Source organism: Oncorhynchus mykiss, chromosome 28, assembly GCF_057628025.1.
Source record: "Oncorhynchus mykiss isolate SJ-2025 chromosome 28, ASM5762802v1, whole genome shotgun sequence".
NCBI classification, from domain to species: Eukaryota; Metazoa; Chordata; class Actinopteri; order Salmoniformes; family Salmonidae; genus Oncorhynchus; species Oncorhynchus mykiss.
This window is the reverse complement of record NC_143049.1, coordinates 19,940,640-19,957,502: the sequence shown is the minus strand read 5'-3', so window position 1 is coordinate 19,957,502 and position 16,863 is coordinate 19,940,640. Positions and strand designations below refer to the sequence as shown.

The following is a 16,863-nucleotide window of genomic DNA, read 5'->3' as shown; positions in this document are numbered from 1 at the left end:
GTATGTGACGTTTGTCTCGGTGGAATTGGACCCAACAGGGGGTATGATGACACTTGTCAGCAGTGTTTCAATGAAGTAAATGACGATTGACAGAGGGGAAAATGAGCAAACTGTGCCGCTGTGAAGAGGAGATCTATCTCACTACTGGAGTATTTGTCTGCCTTACGCATTTCTAGGTGTCATGGTCTGATAGGTACTTGTCAAAAACACATCTAGAAAATTTTACATTTTTCAGAGCTATAAATGCAATATTGTTAGTCTTTCATGTTTCAAATCATCATGATACCAGCAACAATATTTCAAGGCCTCCGACATTTCAAAGTGTAAATTGAATGACAGCTTATTTCACATTCATTGAAAAGTCAATACTGTTATGTAAGCAGACCAAGGTTATTATAGTAAACAAAAACTGAAACAAAAAATGAAAACCAATAATAATAACCAATATAGTAAACCGAAATCAAATACTGTAATGAACAAACCTGTTTGAAAAACTAAAACTATGCTGAAACTATTATCTTTGACTCCAAAACGAACTCAAATAAAATAAAAACCATCATGAATTATGTTTCGTTTTATACTGACCAAAAATATAAAACGCAACATGTAAAGTGTTGGTCCCGTGTTTCATGAGATGAAATAAAAGATCCCAGAAATGTTCCATATGCACAAAAAGCTTATTTCTCTCAGATTCTGTGCAGAAATGTGTTTATATCCCTGTTAGTGCGCATTCTCATTTACCAAGATAATCTATCCACCTAATAGGTGTGGCATATCAAGAATCTGATTAAACAGCATGGTCATTAGACAGGTGCACCTTGTGCTGTGGACAATAAAAGGCCACTCCAGAATTTGCAGTTTTGTCACACAACAAAATACAACAATGCAACAGATGTCTCAAGTTTGTCTCAAGTTTTTAGGGTTCGTGCAATTGGCATGCTGACTGCAGGAATGTCCACCAGAGCCGTTGCCAGATAATTTAAATATGAATTTCTTTACCATATGCCACCTCCAACATCGTTTTAGACAATTTGGCAGTACGTCCCAACCAACCTCACAACTACAGACCACATGTAACCACGCCAGCCCACGCCAGACCTCCAAATCTGGCTTCTTCACCTGCGGGATCGTCTCAGACCATGTGGGCTTGCACAACTGAAGAATTTTTGCAGAATCTGTCAGAAACCGTCTCAGGGAAGCTCATCTGCATGCTCATCGTCCTCACCAAGGTCTTGACCTGACTGCAGTTAGGCGTCGTAACTGACTTCGGTGGGCAAATGCTCAACTTCGTTGGCCACAGGTACGCTGTTCTCTTCACAGATGAATCCTGGTTTTAACTGTACCAGGCAGATGGCAGACAGCGTGTATGGCATCGTGTGGGCGAGCGGTTTGCTGATGTCAACATTGTAAACAGAGTGCCCCATGGTGGCAAGTTTTTTTTTGGTGTGGGCAGGCATAAGCTATGGACAACGAACACAATTTCATTTTATCGATGGCAATTTGAATGCACAGAAATACCGTGACGAGATCATAAGGTCCATTGTCGTGCCATTCATCCGCTGCTATCACGTCGTGTTTCAGCATGATAGTGCATGGCCCCATATCGCAATAATATGTACACAATTCCTGGAAGCTGAAAATGTCCCAGTTCTTCCATTGCCTGCATACTCAAACATGTCACCCATTGAGCATGTTTGGGATGCTCTGGATCTATGTGTGCGACAGCGTGTTCCAGTTCCCGACAATATCTAGCAACTTGGCACAGCCATTTAAGAGAAGTGGGACAACATTCCACAGGCCACAATCAACTGCCTCTATGTGAAGGATATGTGTCACGCTGCATTCAATTCTCTGGAAAAAGCTCTGGTGGACATTTCTGCAGTCAGCATGCAAATTGCACACTCCCTCGAAACTTGAGACATCTGTGCTGCCGTACCAAGCAAAAAGGCAGTAACTGCTCATTTGGTCAAAAATGAGTTAATGTGTAACAAGTGCACTGAGAGTCGGGAAGCAAGTACAGGGAGTGAGTGTTTTAATAAATAAACAAAACAATAAACACGAAACACAACGCACCAACATGAAACAGAGTCAATAACACCTGAGGAAAGAACCAAGGGGAGTGACAGATATAGGGAAGATAATCAAGGAGGTGATGGATTCCAGGTGAGTGTCATGAGGCGCTGGTGCTCTTGATGATGGTGACAGGTGTGCGGGATAATCAGCAGCTCCAGCCGCAGGATGCCGACAAAGGGGACGAACCCGGGGATCAAGAGCGGACCAGTCACCCCTGCTGAAGCGCGGGAACCTGTCGAGCCGGCCGGGGTGCGGGAACCTGTCAAGCCGGCTGGGGCACGGGAACCTGTCGAGCCGCCTGGGGCGCGGGAACCTGTCGATCCGGCTGGGGCGCGGGAACCTGACAGACCGGCTGATGCATGAGAGCCTGGCGAGCCGGCGGAGGCATGAAAGCCCGACGAGCCGGCTAGCCTGGCGATCTGGCAGAGGCATGAGAGCCTGTGCGGCTCCCGGACATTTACACTGACACACAAAATAAAAAAACACTCCCTGATAATGATTCACAGGTACGCGTAATGATGAGAGCCAGGTGTGCGTAATGATGAATCCCAGGACCGGTGGTTAGTAACCTTAAATGCTTGTTTAATCATGTGGACAAGTATCCTACCTCTATTGCATTGTGTTTTAGAGAAAATTGGGGTCATGTTAGCAGTAACTGCATAATGTAACTGTGAAACCAAGGTAAATAAAAGCAATTTTTCTCAGTTCCATGCTGTTCCATGCAGTGTGGCATTGTGTTGTGTGACAAAACTGTCCCCAGTACAAGGTGCACCTGTGTAATGATCATGCTGTATAATCAGCTTCTTGATATGCCACACCTGTCAGGTGGATGGATTATCTTGGCAAAGGATAAATGCTCACTAACAGGGTTTTAAACAAATTTGTGCACAAAATGTAAGAGAAAAAGCTTTTTATTATTATGGAAAATTTATATTTTATTTCAGCTCATGAAACATGGGACCAACACTTTACATGTTGCGTTTATATTTTTGTTCAGTATAAAATATAGTCATCGCATAACTATTCACCCCCTTTGTTTAGGCAAGCCTAAATTAGTTCAGAAGTCAAATTTGGCTTAAGAAATCACATAAGTTACTCACTCTGTGTCAAATAATAGGGGTTGACATGATTTTTGATTGACCACCTTTCCTCTGTCTCCCATACATACATCTGTAAGGTCCCCGATTCAAGTATTGCATTTCAAGCACAGATTCAATAAAGACCAGGGAGCTTTTTGAAAGCCTCAAAGAAGAGCAGTGATTGGTAGATGGGTAACAATAACAAATGAGACATTGAATATATCTTTAACCATGGTCAAGTTAATAATTGTGCTGTGGATGATGTATTAAAACACCCAGACTCATCAAAGATGCAGTCATCCTTCTGAACTGAGCTGCAGGACAGGAGGGAAACTGCTTAGTAATGTCACCATGAGGCCATTGGGGATTTTAAAACAGCTACAGAGTTCAATGGCTGTGATGGAAGAAAACTGAGGATGGATCCACCACATTGTAGTGACTCAATAATGACCTAAATGACAGTGAAAATAAATGGGATGGAGCTAAGCACAGGCAAAATCCTAGAGGAAAACCTGCTTCAGTCTGCTTTACACCAGACACTAATACCCTGACTACATCACTCGCTTTGCAAAAAACATTTAGAAATCTATGTTATTCAATTATTGCACACACATTGCTTGCATGTGTCAACGAGCGTCTGCGTTGCCAAGGGCTAAAATAGAAGTCCTTTCTATTTCTGATGCAGATCGCGCTGCAAGTCCTTTCTCTCCCATCTCCCCATTGGTTTATAGAAGCAGGTACCCACATGCCATCTCCTAATTGGTTATACCCACGTGGGTGATTGAAAGACGAACTGTGTTGCCAGTTGTCGTGGTAATACTATGAATGTTTAAATGCCAATCACAATATAATTTCAAAGATGAAAAAGCCTGGAAGGAGGAGAGATGACTAGAAACAATTCGGTTGACCGTTTTAAGTGTGGATTAATTGTCGGAGTTGAGGACCTTGTGCATTCCAGGTAAAAAAAAAGAACAACCTAATGTTTATATCCCAGCAACAGCAAGCTAGCTAAATAGGACAAATTAGCTAGCAAGTGCAAGCTAACTAGCTAAATTGTCATAAATGTTTAATGCTTTTCGACCTGTCCCCAAATTAATGTCATTGGTTCAGAGTTTGTTTTGATATTTTAACCTGCGTGTCGTGATCGCGTTTGGTGTAGGGGGACAAAATAAATGTATGCACGATGGCGCACGATGGCGCACGCACACAGTCGGTTTGGCTTCCGTGTAAGAGAAAAGTTCAGGACAATAACAGAGATGGCCGCCTCGCTTCGCGTTCCTAGGAAACTATGCAGGATTTTTTACATTGTTACCCCAGGTAATCTTAGGTTTTATTACATACAGTAGGGAGGAACTATTGGATATAAGAGCAACATCAACTCACCAACATTACGACCAGGAATACGACTTTCCCAAAGCGGATCCTCTGTTTGGCCTACCACCCAGGACTATGGATCGGATCCCAGCCGGTGACCCAAAACAACGACGCCGTAAAAGAAGGTTGCAGACGGAGCGGTGTTCTGGTCAGGCTCCTTAGACAGGCACATTGCTTACCGCTCCCAAGCATAATACTCGCCAATGTCCAATCTATGTAAACTGGAATCCTGAGGCTGCATTTATTGTAGCCGGCGATTTTAACATGGCTAATCTGAAAACAAGGCTCCCCAAATTCTATCATTATATCGATTGTGCTACCAGGGCTGGCAAAACCCTAGACCACTGTTATTCTAACTTCCGCGACGCATATAAGGACCTCCCCCGCCCTCCCTTCGGAAAAGCTGACCACGACTCCATTTTGTTGCTCCCTGCCTATAGACAGAAACTAAAACAGGAAGCTCCCGTGCTGAGGTCTGTTCAACGCTGGTCTGATCAATCGGATTCCACGCTTCAAGATTACTTCGATCACGTGGACTTGGATATGTTCCGCATTGCGGCAAACAACAAAATTGACGAATACGCTGATTCGGTGTGCGAGTTTATTAACAAGTGCATCGGTGATGTTGTACCCACAGCGTCTATTAAAACATTCCCCAACCAGAAACCGTGGATTGATGGCAGAATTCGCGCAAAACTGAAAGCGCGAACCACTGCTTTAAATCAGGGCAAAGTGACTGGAAACATGACCGAATACAAACAGTGTAGCTATTCCCTCCGCAAGACAATCAAACAAGCTAAGCGTCAGTACAGAGACAAAGTGGAGTCGCAATGGCTCAGACACGAGAGGTATGTGGCAGGGTCTACAGTCAATCACGGACTACAAAAGAAAAACCAGCCCCATCGCGGATCACGATGCCTTGCTCCCAGACAGACTAAACAACTTTTTTGCTCACTTTGAGGACAGTACAGTGCCACTGACACAGCCCACTACCAAAACCTACTGGCTCTCCTTCACTGTAGCCAACGTGAGTAAAACATTTAAACGTGTTAACCCTCGCAAGGCTGCAGGCCCAGACGGCATCCCTGGCCACGTCCACAGAGCATGCGCAGACCAGCTGGCTGGTGTGTTTACAGACATATTCAATCAATCCTTATCCCAGTCTGCTGTCCCTACATGCTTCAAGAGGGCCACCATTGTTCCAGTTCCCAAGAAAGCTAAGGTAACTGAGCTAAATGACTACCGCCCTGTAGCACTCACTTCCATCATCATGAAGTGCTTTGAGAGACTAGTGAAGGACCATATCACCTCCACCCTACCTGACACCCTAAACCCACTCCAATTTGCTTACCGCCCCAATAGGTCCACAGACAACGCAATCGCCATCACACTTCACATTGCCCTAACCCATCTGGACAAGAGGAATACCTATGTAAGAATGCTGTTCATCGATTACAGCTCAGCATTTAACACCATAGTACCCTCCAAACTCGTCATTAAACTCGAGACCCTGGGTCTCGACCCCGCCTTGTGCAACTGGGTCCTGGACTTCCTGACGGGCCGCCCCCAGGTGGTGAAGGTAGGTAACAACATCTCCACCCCGCTGATCCTCAACACTGGGTCCCCAACAAGGGTGCGTTCTCAGCCCTCTCCTGTACTCCCTGTTCACCCACGACTGCGTGGCCATGCACGCCTCCAACTCAATCATCAAGTTTGCAGATGACACTACAGTGGTAGGCTTGATTACCAGCAACAACGAGAAGGCCTACAGGGAGGAGGTGAGGGCCCTCGGAGTGTGGTGTCAGGAAAATAACCTCACACTCAATGTCGACAAAACAAAGGAGATGATCGTGGACTTCCGGAAACAGCAGAGGGAGCAGCCCCCAATCTACATTGACGGGACAGTAGTGGAGAGGGTGGAGAGTTTTAAGTTCCTTGGCGTACACGTCACGGACAAACTGAAATGGTTCACCCACACAGACAGCGTGGTGAAGAAGGCGCAGCAGCGCCTCTTCAACCTCAGGAGGCTGAAGAAATTCAGCTTGTCACCAAAAACACTCACAAACTTTTACAGATGCACAATCGAGAGCATCCTGTCGGGCTGTATCACCGCCTGGTACGGCAGCTGCTCCGCCCATAACCGGAAGGCTCTCCAGAGGGTAGTGAGGTCTGCACAACACATCACCGGGTGCAAACTACCTGCCCTCCAGGACACCTACACCACCCGATGTCACAGGAAGGCCAAAACATATAATCAAGGACAACAACCACCCCAGCCACTGCCTGTTCACCCCGCTATCATCCAGAAGGCGAGGCCAGTACAGGTGCATCAAAGCGTGGACCGAGAGACTGAAAAACAGCTTCTATCTCAAGGCCATCAGACTGATAAACAGCCATCACTAACATTGAGTGGCTGCTGCCAACATACTGACTCAACTCCAGCCACTTTAATAATGGAAAAATTGATGTAATCAATTTATCACTAGCCACTTTATATTATATAATGTTTATTTACCCTACATTACTCATCTCATATGTATATACTGTACGCTATACCATCTACTGCATCTTACCATCTTGATGTAATTAAATGTATCGCTAGCCACTTTAAACAATGCCACTTCATATAATGTTTTCATACCTACATTACTTATCTCATATGTATATACTGTACTCTATACCATCTACTGCATCTTGCCTATGCCGTTCGACCATCAATCATTTATATATTTTTATGTACATATTCGTATTCATTCCTTTACTCTTGTGTGTATAAGGTAGTTTTGTGAAATTGTTAGGTTATATTACTTGTTAGATATTACTGCATGGTTGGAACTAGAAGCACAAGCATTTCGCTACACTTGCATTAACACCTGCTAACCATGTGTATGTGACAAATAGATTTGATTTGATTTGGAAACAACGCCAAATCTACACTGGAGTTGCTTACCAAGAAGACAGAGAATGCTCCTGAGTGGCCAAGTTACAGTTTTGACTTAAATCTGCTTTAAAATCTATGGCAGGACTTGAAAATTGCTGTCTAGCCATGACCCTCAACACCTTGACAGAGCTTGAAGTTTTTTGAAAATAATAATGGACAATACAGGTATCTAAAGCTTAGAAACTTACCCAACTTACCCAAGACTCACAGCTGTAATTGCTGCCAAAAGTCTTTCTAGCATGAATTTAATCAAGGTCTTCCACTTTGACATCAGAGTATTTTGTGTAGATCATTGACAAAAAATGACAATTAAATACATTTTAATCCCACTATGTAACATAATAAAATGTGAAGAAATTCAAGAGGGGTGTAGACTTTGTATAGGCACTTAACTAAATGACTACAAAAATAAATGACCACAAACATGATACATTATTGGTCATGTAGAAACAAACGGACCTGACGAGAGCATTGCAACCAACATCCAAAACTTAACGTGTACTGGGTCGTTCCACAAAAGCAGTCCTTTTGCATTTCTTCAATATGTTAAGTAGAAATTGTGCACCAATATTGAATTTTAAAAGCCTGTTTATATTAAATGAATTGCCCTTTAATATAGACCACATGGATAATGTCACGTCCTGACCGTAGTTCCTTTTTTATGTCTCTGTTTTAGTGTGGTCAGGGTGTGAGTTGGGGTGGGCATTTGATGTTTTTGTTCTGTTTTGTATTTCTGCTTTTGGCCTGGTATGGTTCCCAATCAGAGGCAGCTGTCAATCGTTGTCTCTGATTGAGAACCATACTAAGGTAGCCTGTGTTCCCACTATGATTTGTGGTCTTTGTGTGTCTGCACCAGACAGAACTGTTTCGTTTGTTCCGCTTTGTTGTTTTTTTGTTCAGTTTCTTTATTAAATTGATCATGAACACGTACCATGCTGCACCTTGGTCCTCTTCACCTTCTTCCTCCTACGACAACCGTTACAGATAATTCAATAAATCTGATTTTCAATATGAATAAAGACTTGCTAAAGTGCCAAAATTTGGCTTTTTGACATCCCTCCGTGCACCTTCTGACTTCTATGAAGATTTTAACCCACTAACCTTACAAAAAAAAATTCACCAACATTGTAAAGCCCTAGTTATTGCATTTACAAAGTTATTTCTGAAGATTATTTAATGTGAAGTCATTTATTTCCTGTTCCTCATTGTGAACTGAATTCTCATTGTAATATGGTGAAACTACAGTATTCCTTTTAAAATATTTATTTCAAAAGATAAATGAATATCTAATGTCAATTCATAGTGCAAAAGTGAGCTGGTTCTATTCTTTTTGGCAATTTTCTGGTGTTTAGATAGACATGCTAGAAATGTTGTAACAAAAAACATTTAGTTAATCTTGCATTCAATTGCCCCTCCCTGTTGCACACAAGCTTCCATTCCCCCTGTCACAAGGGGATTCATGGTTGATTTAACTAGTAATTACGAGTTGGAGGGCAGTTCAAGTGAATTTTTCCCATCCGTGTGTAACAGTATAACTTTCATCCGTCCCCTCACCCGACACGGGCTCGAACCAGGGACCCTCTGCACACACAGACAACTGACACCCACGAAGCATCGTTACCCATCGGGCCACAAAAGCCGCGGCCCTTGCAGAGCAAGGGGAACAACTACTTCAAAACCTCAGAGCGAGTGATGTCACCGATTGAAACGCTATTAGCGCGCAAAACCGCTAACTAGCTCGCCATTTCACATCGGTTACACGTGGTAAATTCCCACTTGGTTACGAATGCACCATAACGCCGCTAATATCAAGGCACAAGCCGAGACCCAGATGCAGGTGGTTGGAGTCTTACAATGTGTATTAACCCAAAGGGGTAGGCAAGAAAATGGTCGTGGACAGGCAAAAAGGTCAAAACCAGATCAGAGTCCAGGAGGTACTGAGTGGCAGACAGGCTCATGGTCAAGGAAGGCAGAATGGTCAGGCAGGTGGGTACAAAGTCCAGAAACAGACAAGGGCCAAGACTGGGAGGACTAGAAAAAGAAGAATGCTAAAAGCAGGAGAACGGGAAAACCGCTGGTTGATTTGCAAACATACAAGACGAACTGGCACAGAGAGACAGGGACGCATCCTACCTGGGCGCATACCTGGTTGACTAGGGCGTCGGCTGTGGAAGTCGGTGATGAGGGCTGTCTCTAGCGGGAAACCAGCACCTCTCCTCCGGGCCTTAACCCTTCCAGTCAACCAGGTACTGGAAATCTCTGTCCCGTGGTCGAACACCCAGGAGACGTTTTACCGTGTAGGCCGGAGGTCCATCAATGACACGGGGAGGGGGGGTGGGCCTGGGGACAGAAGACAAAGAACAGTGAGACACAGGCTTAATCTTAGACACATGGAAGGTAGGGTGAATATGGAGGGTACGGGGTAACACAAGATGGACAGCAGTGGAACTTATGACTCTGGAGATGGGAAAAGGACCAATGAAACAAGGGGACAGTTTGTGGGACTCTATCCGAAGGGGCAGGGGGCTGTGTGGACAGCCATACCCTCTGCCCAATGCGGTAGCGGGGAGCTGGGGTCCGACGACGGTCCGCTCATTGACGACACCTGGAGTTGGTCTTGAGAATAGCCGCCCTGGCTCTTCCAGGTATGTCAACAGCGGCGGACAAACATCTGGGCCGAGGGTACGCTGACCTCCTGCTCTTGTTCACGGAAGAGTGGAGGCTGATACCCCATGGAGCACTCGAAGGGGGGGAGTCCCATGGCAGAACTAGGAAGAGTTTTCTGGGCCTACTCCACCCAGACTAGTTGACAGCTCCAGGTAGTGGGGTTGGTTGAGACCAGGCACCTTAAGGTGGTCTCCAGGTCTTGGTTTGCTCGCTCCGACTGACTGTTAGTTTGGCAGGCTGGCCAACGACCCTATAAGGGTGCAGAATGCCTTCCAGAACTGAGACGAGAACCCCAATTGGAGACCATGTCTACCGGGAGTCCATGGATCTGGAAGACATGCTGCACAATAAGCGGGGCTGTCTCCTTGGCAGAAGGTAGTTTGGGGAGAGGAATGAAATGGGCAGCCTTGGAGAACCGGTCGACTACCGTCAGAATGACAGTGTTGCCATCAGACGGAGGGGGCCCAGTGACAAAGTCCAGAGATATAAGACCAGGGACGATGAGAAACCGGTAGTGGCTGCAGGAGGTCAGAATGAGCTTGCCGTGGAGTCTTGTTTTGAGCACACACAGTGCATGCGGTGACGAAGGAAGAGACGTCAGGGACCATTGTGGGCCACCAGAAACGTTGTCAAAGGAAGGCTAGTGTACAACCGGACCCTGGATGACCGGACAGCCTGGAGGAATGAGCTCATTCCAGGATCCGGGACCGGACTGGATTAGGGACAAACAGCCGGTTAGCCGGGCCTCCTTCACATCCAGGCTGGGAGTGTTGTGCCTCACAGACCAGGTTCTCAATACCCCAATCCACAGTGGCCACAAGGCATGAGGTAGGGAGAATGGTTTCAGAGGTCGAGGGTGTGGCAGAGGAACTGTATAGGCGGGAGAGGGCGTTAGGCTTCACATTCTCTGACCCTGGGTGGTAGGAGATGGTGAAGTTAAATGTGTTAAACAGGAAGGCCCACCGGGCCTGCCTGGAGGTGAGGCGCTTGGTTGTACGGAGATTTTCCAGGTTTGTATGGTCGGTCCAGACCAGGAATGGCTGTTCTGCTCCTTTCAGCCAGTGCCTCCACTCTTCTAATGCCATCTTCACAGCCAGGAGTTCTCGGTTGCCAACATTGTAGTTCCTTTCAGCAGGATTGAGACGATGGGACAGGAAGGCACATGGATGAAGCTTCTGGTCCTGGGCAGATCGCTGGGACAGGATGGCCCCCACTCCAACATCTGAAGCATCCACTTCCACCACAAATTGATGCGAGGGGTCCGGATGGGTGCAGTTGTGAACCAATGCTTCAGGTCCACAAAGGCTTTGTCGACAGCTGGAGACCATTTGAACGGTACCTTGGGAGAGGTGCCGAGAGGGGGGCCACCAGGGTGCTGTAGTTCTGAATGAAACGTCAGTAGAAGTTTGCAAAACCAAGAAACCGTTGCAACTGCACCCTGGATGTTGGTTGAGGCCAATCCACCACTGCTTTCACCTTTCCAGGATCCATCTGAACATTGCCCTCAACAATGACATATCCCAGAAAGGTGATGGTAGAGTGGTGGAACTCACACTTCTCGGCTTTCACGAACAGTTGGTTCTCCAGGAGGCGCTGAAGGACCTGTCTGACATGAAGAACATGTTCTTGTGCAGATCGGGAAAAAAACTGGATGTTGTAAAGGTACACGAACACAAACCGGTTTAGCATGTCCCGAAGCACATCATTGACCAAAGCCTGGAAAACAGCAGGGGTGTTGGTGAGTCCAAATGCCTTGTCCTGGTACTCATAATGTCCACTGGCTGTGTTGAAAGCTGTCTTTTACTCATCCCCCTTGCGTATCCAAACCAGGTGGTAGGCATTTCGAAGGTCCAACTTGGAAAATATGGTAGCCCCCTGGAGAGGTTCAAACGCCGAGGAAAGGTAGGGGCTCACGATTCTTGACAGTAATGTCATTAAGTCCCCAATAGTCAATGCTCGCTCAGGGTCTTGTCCTTCTTCTCCACAAAGAAAACCCTGCGCCGGCAGGAGATACAGACGGACAGCCCCAGTGGCCAGAGACTCCTCTATGTACTCCTCCATAGGAGGAGACTCTGGTCCAGACCGAGAATACAAAATCGACCCCGAGGTGGTGGAGTGCCTGGGAGAAGATCAATAGCACAATCATAAGGACAGTGCAGGGAAAGGGAAGTAGCACGTGCCTTACTGAACACTTCCAGGAGGTCATGGCATTCTGTGGGGATAGCAGAGACATCCACAGTCTTGATAACATCCTGAGGAAGACAACTAGGGGAAGGCTATGCTGCTTAAAGGTAGTGGGAATGGCAAAATGGGCTCCAACCTAGGATGGCGCTTGTGATCCAGTCAATCATCGATTGTGTTTTTGAAGCCAGGAAAATCCCAAAACAACCGGAACATGGGGAGATGTAATAAGGAAGAACTGCATTTTCTCACTGTGGTTACCAGAAACCCGTAATTGAACGGGCACAGTACTTGGGTGACTTCCCCTATAGAGCGGCCGTCCATTGCCCTAGCATCCATGGGCACAGAGAGAGGCTGAGTGAGAATACCAAGCTCCGAAGCTATCGTGGCATCCATAAGATTTCCATCAGCCCCAGAGTCAATGAGCACTCGGAGAGACTTAGATTGGTCTCCCCACAGCACAAGAGCAAAAAGGGAAGTATGGGTGAATTAGGGAACTCCCAGTCTGACTCACCATAGTACTGGTACCCACTAGAGACAGGGGTTTCCTAATAGGGCAGGTAAGCTATAAAATGTCTTGCCCCTCCACAATACAGACAACAGTTATTATTCATCCTCCGTGAGCGCTCCCAAACTGATAGCCTAGTTCTTCCCAACTGCATAGGCTCAGGGGTATCCAACTCACCCGTCGTAGATTCACGAGAGAGCTCGGGTGGCTTCGACTCCTCCCGAAAGAGCTGCCTTCGGAAACTTCCGGATTCCATAGAACGCGCCATATCGGGTGCAAGAGTGTGCCCGAGACCAGACCTCCTCTCACTCTTGTGTTCCCTTAGGTAAAGGCGATAAGGGAGTCGAGGTCCACAGGCAGTTCCCTAGAAGCTAGCTCATCCTTAACCTCCTCAGTTAATCCGTGCAGAAGAGTATCGAAAAGAGACTCCGGATTCCAGGCACTCTCAGCGGCCAACGTGCAAAAGTCCACTGCATAGTCTGCCACACTACGGGAGTTTTGATGTAAGACGAGCAGTTTACTGGCCGCCTTTCTCCCAGAAACCGGAGATTCAAATACCTTTCTCACTTCTGCCATGAATTTCTCAAGATAACCACAAATGGCAGATTGTTGCTCCCAAACTGCCGTAGCCCAGGAGAGCCCCCTTCCCGACATAAGCGTAATGATATACACCATCTTGGATCTGTCTGAAGGAAACAGAGATGGCTGTAGCTCAAAAATAAGCAAGCACTGAGAAAGAAAACCCCAGCAGGTACCAGGATTCCCCGAATTTCGCTCCGGAGGTGGTAAGCGGGGTTCTTGGGGAGCCGGGATAGGCTGTACAATCTCACCACAGATAGGGGAAAATTACTGTGTGACTGGGGTTTTTCAGGGGTGGCAGGCAACCTCTGAGCTAACTACCTGCTTTGCTTCATAATAGCCTTTAACCCATGGTCATGGCATTCCGTCAAGGAAATGAGCCCTTCCAAAAGGACCTGTACCAACTCCTCATGTCTCCTAATGGTGACTCCCTGCAGGGAGACAGCGTGACAGAGCTGGTCCAAGTCTGCTAGGTCTGTCATGGCCAGTTCGTACTATCAAGGCACAAGGCGAGACCCAGATGCAGACACAGGAGGCAGATCGTTGGAGTCTTACAATGTTTATTAATCCAAAGGGGTAGGCAAGAGAATGGTTGTGGACAGGCAAAAAGGTCAAAACCAGATCAGAGTCCAGGAGATACTGAATGGCAGACAAGCTCGTGTTCAAGGCAGGCAGAATGGTCAGGCAGGCGGGTACAAAGTCGAGAAACAGGCAAGGTTCAAAACTGGGAGGACTAGGAAAAAGGAGAATGCAAACAGAAGGAGAACGGGAAAACCGCTGGTAGACTTGGAAACATACAAGACAAACTGGCACAGAGAGACAGGAAACACAGGGATAAATGCACTGGGGAAAACAAGCGACACCTGGAGGGGCTGGAGACAATAATGAGGACAGGTGAAAAAAGAATTGTACGCAAGTATAAACACCATGGGACCATGATGCCGTCATACCGCTCAGGAAGAAGACGCGGTCTGTCTCCTAGAGATGAACGTACTTTGGTGCAAAAAGTGGAAATCAATCCCAGAACAACAGCAAAGGACCTTGTGAAGATGCTGGAGGACACAGTTACAAAAGTATCTATATCCACAGTAAAATTACTCCTGTATCGACATAACTTGAAAGGCTGCTCAGCAAGGAAGAAGCCACCGCTCCAAAACCACCATAAAAAATCCAGACTACGGTTTGGAACTGTACATGGGGACAAAGATCGAACTTTTGGAGAAATGTCCTCTGGTCTGATGAAACTGTTTGGCCATAATGACCATCGTTGTGTTTGGAGGAAAAGGGGAGGCTTGCAAGCCGAAGAACAGCATCCCAACCGTGAAGCACGTGTGTGGCAGCATCATGTTGTTGGGGTGCTTTGCTGCAGGAGGGACTGGTGCACTTCACAAACTAGATGGCATCATGAGAAGGAGAATTATGTGGATATATTGAAGCAAAATCTCAAGACATCAGTCAGGAAGTTAAAGCTTGGTCGCAAATGGGTCTTCCAAATGGACATTGAACCCAAGCATACTTCCAAAGTTGTGGCAAAATGGCTTAAGGACAACAAAGTCAAGGTATTGGAGTGGCCATCACAAAGCCCTGACCTCAATCCCATAGAAAATTTGTGGGTAGAACGGAAAAAGCGTGTGCGAGCAAGGAGGCCTACAAACCTGACTCAGTTATACCAGCTCTGTCAGGAGGAATGGGACAAAATTCTTACTTATTATGGGAAGCTTGTGGAAGGCTACCCGAAACGTTTGAACAAAGTTAAACCATTTAAAGGCAATGTTACCAAATAGCAATTTACTATTTGTACATTTCTGACCCACTGGGAATGTGATAAAATAAATAAAAGCTGAAATAAATCATTCTCTCTACTATTATTCTGACATTTCACATTCTTAAAATAAAGTGGTGATCCTAACTGACCTAAGACAGGGAATTTTTACAAAGATTAAATGTCAGGAATTGTGAAAAACTTCTGACTTCAGCTGTATGAAATAAGTAATGCGAGATATGTAAACATTCTTAAAGAGGCATTATTAAAGTGACTAGTGTTCCATTTATTAAAGTGGTCAATCATATCAGGTCTGTAGGTAGGCAGCTACCTTTCTGTGCAAGTGGTGGCTGTTGAACAATCTGTTGGCCGTGAGATAGAAGCTGTTTTTCAATCTCTCTGTCCCAGCTTTGATGCATCTGTACTGACCTCCCCTTCTGGATCGAAGTGGGGTGAACAGGTAGTGGCTCGGGTGGTTATTGTCCTTGATGATCTTTTTTGCCTGCCTGTGACATCGGGTGTTGTAGGTGTCCTGGAGGGCAGATAGTTTGCCCCCGGTGATGCGTTGTGCAAATCGCACCACCCTCTGGAGAGCTCTGCGGTTGTGGGCGGTGCAGTTGCCGTACCAGGCGGTGATACAGCCCGACAGGATGCTCTCAATTGTGCACCTGTAAAAGCTAGTGAGTGTTTTTGGTGACAAGCCACATTATTTCAGCCTCCTGTGGTTGATGAGGCACTGTTGCGCCTTCTTCACCACACTGTCTGTGTGCGTGGACCATTTCAGTTTGTCTGTGATATGAACACAGAGGAACTTAAATCTTTCCAGCTTCTCCACTGCTGTCCCATCAATGTGGATAAGGGGGTGCTCCCTTTGCTGTTTCTTGAAGTCCATGATCATCTCTTTTGTTTTGCTGACATTGAGTGAGAGGTTATTTTCCTGACACCACACTCCGAGGGCCCTCACCTCCTCCCTGTAGGCTGTCTCGTCATTGTTGGTAATCAAGCCTACCACTGTAGTGTCGTCTGCAAATTTGATGATTGAGTTGGAGGCGTGCATGGCCACGCAGTCATGGGTGAACAGGGAGTGCAGGAGGGGGCTGAGCATGCACCCTTGTGGGGCCCCAGTGTTAAGAATCAGCGGAGTGGAGATGTTGTTTCCTACCTTCACCACCTGGGGAGGCCCGTCAGGAAGTCCAGGACCCAGTTGCACAGGGTGGGGTCGAGACCCAGGGTCTCAAGGTTAATGATGAGTTCGGAGGGTACTATGGTGTTGAATGCTGAGCTGGAGTCAATGAACAGTATTCTTATATAGGTATTTCTATTGTCCAGATGGGATAGGGCGGTGTGCAGTGTGATGGCGATTGCATCATATGTGGACCGATTGGTGTGGTCTAGGGTATCAGGTAAGGTGGAGGTGATATGATCCTTGACTAGTCTCTCAAAGCACTTCATGATGACTGAAGTGAGTGCTACGGGCGATAGTAATTTAGTTCAGTTACCTTAGCTTTCTTGGGAACCAGAACATAAATACATGGTGGTGGGCCATGTGCCTGCAAGCTGACTCTGGGTGCCAACTGGATGGTGTTTCCTCTGAAACATTGGGGCGGCTGGCTTCGTGTTTCGGGCGACACATGGCTCTTGACCTTTGGATATCACGGAAAAGGGGTCAAAAATAAAAATTAGGAACCACTTTGGTCAC

General features: G+C 46.4%; 1 protein-coding gene across 3 annotated transcripts in view; it reads left to right on the top strand.

Annotated features, from left to right (window-relative positions):
• Positions 1 to 16,863, top strand: part of LOC110508678 (contactin-associated protein-like 2) — a 69,586-nt gene that overhangs the window by 40,589 nt on the left and 12,134 nt on the right. The window lies entirely within an intron of this gene.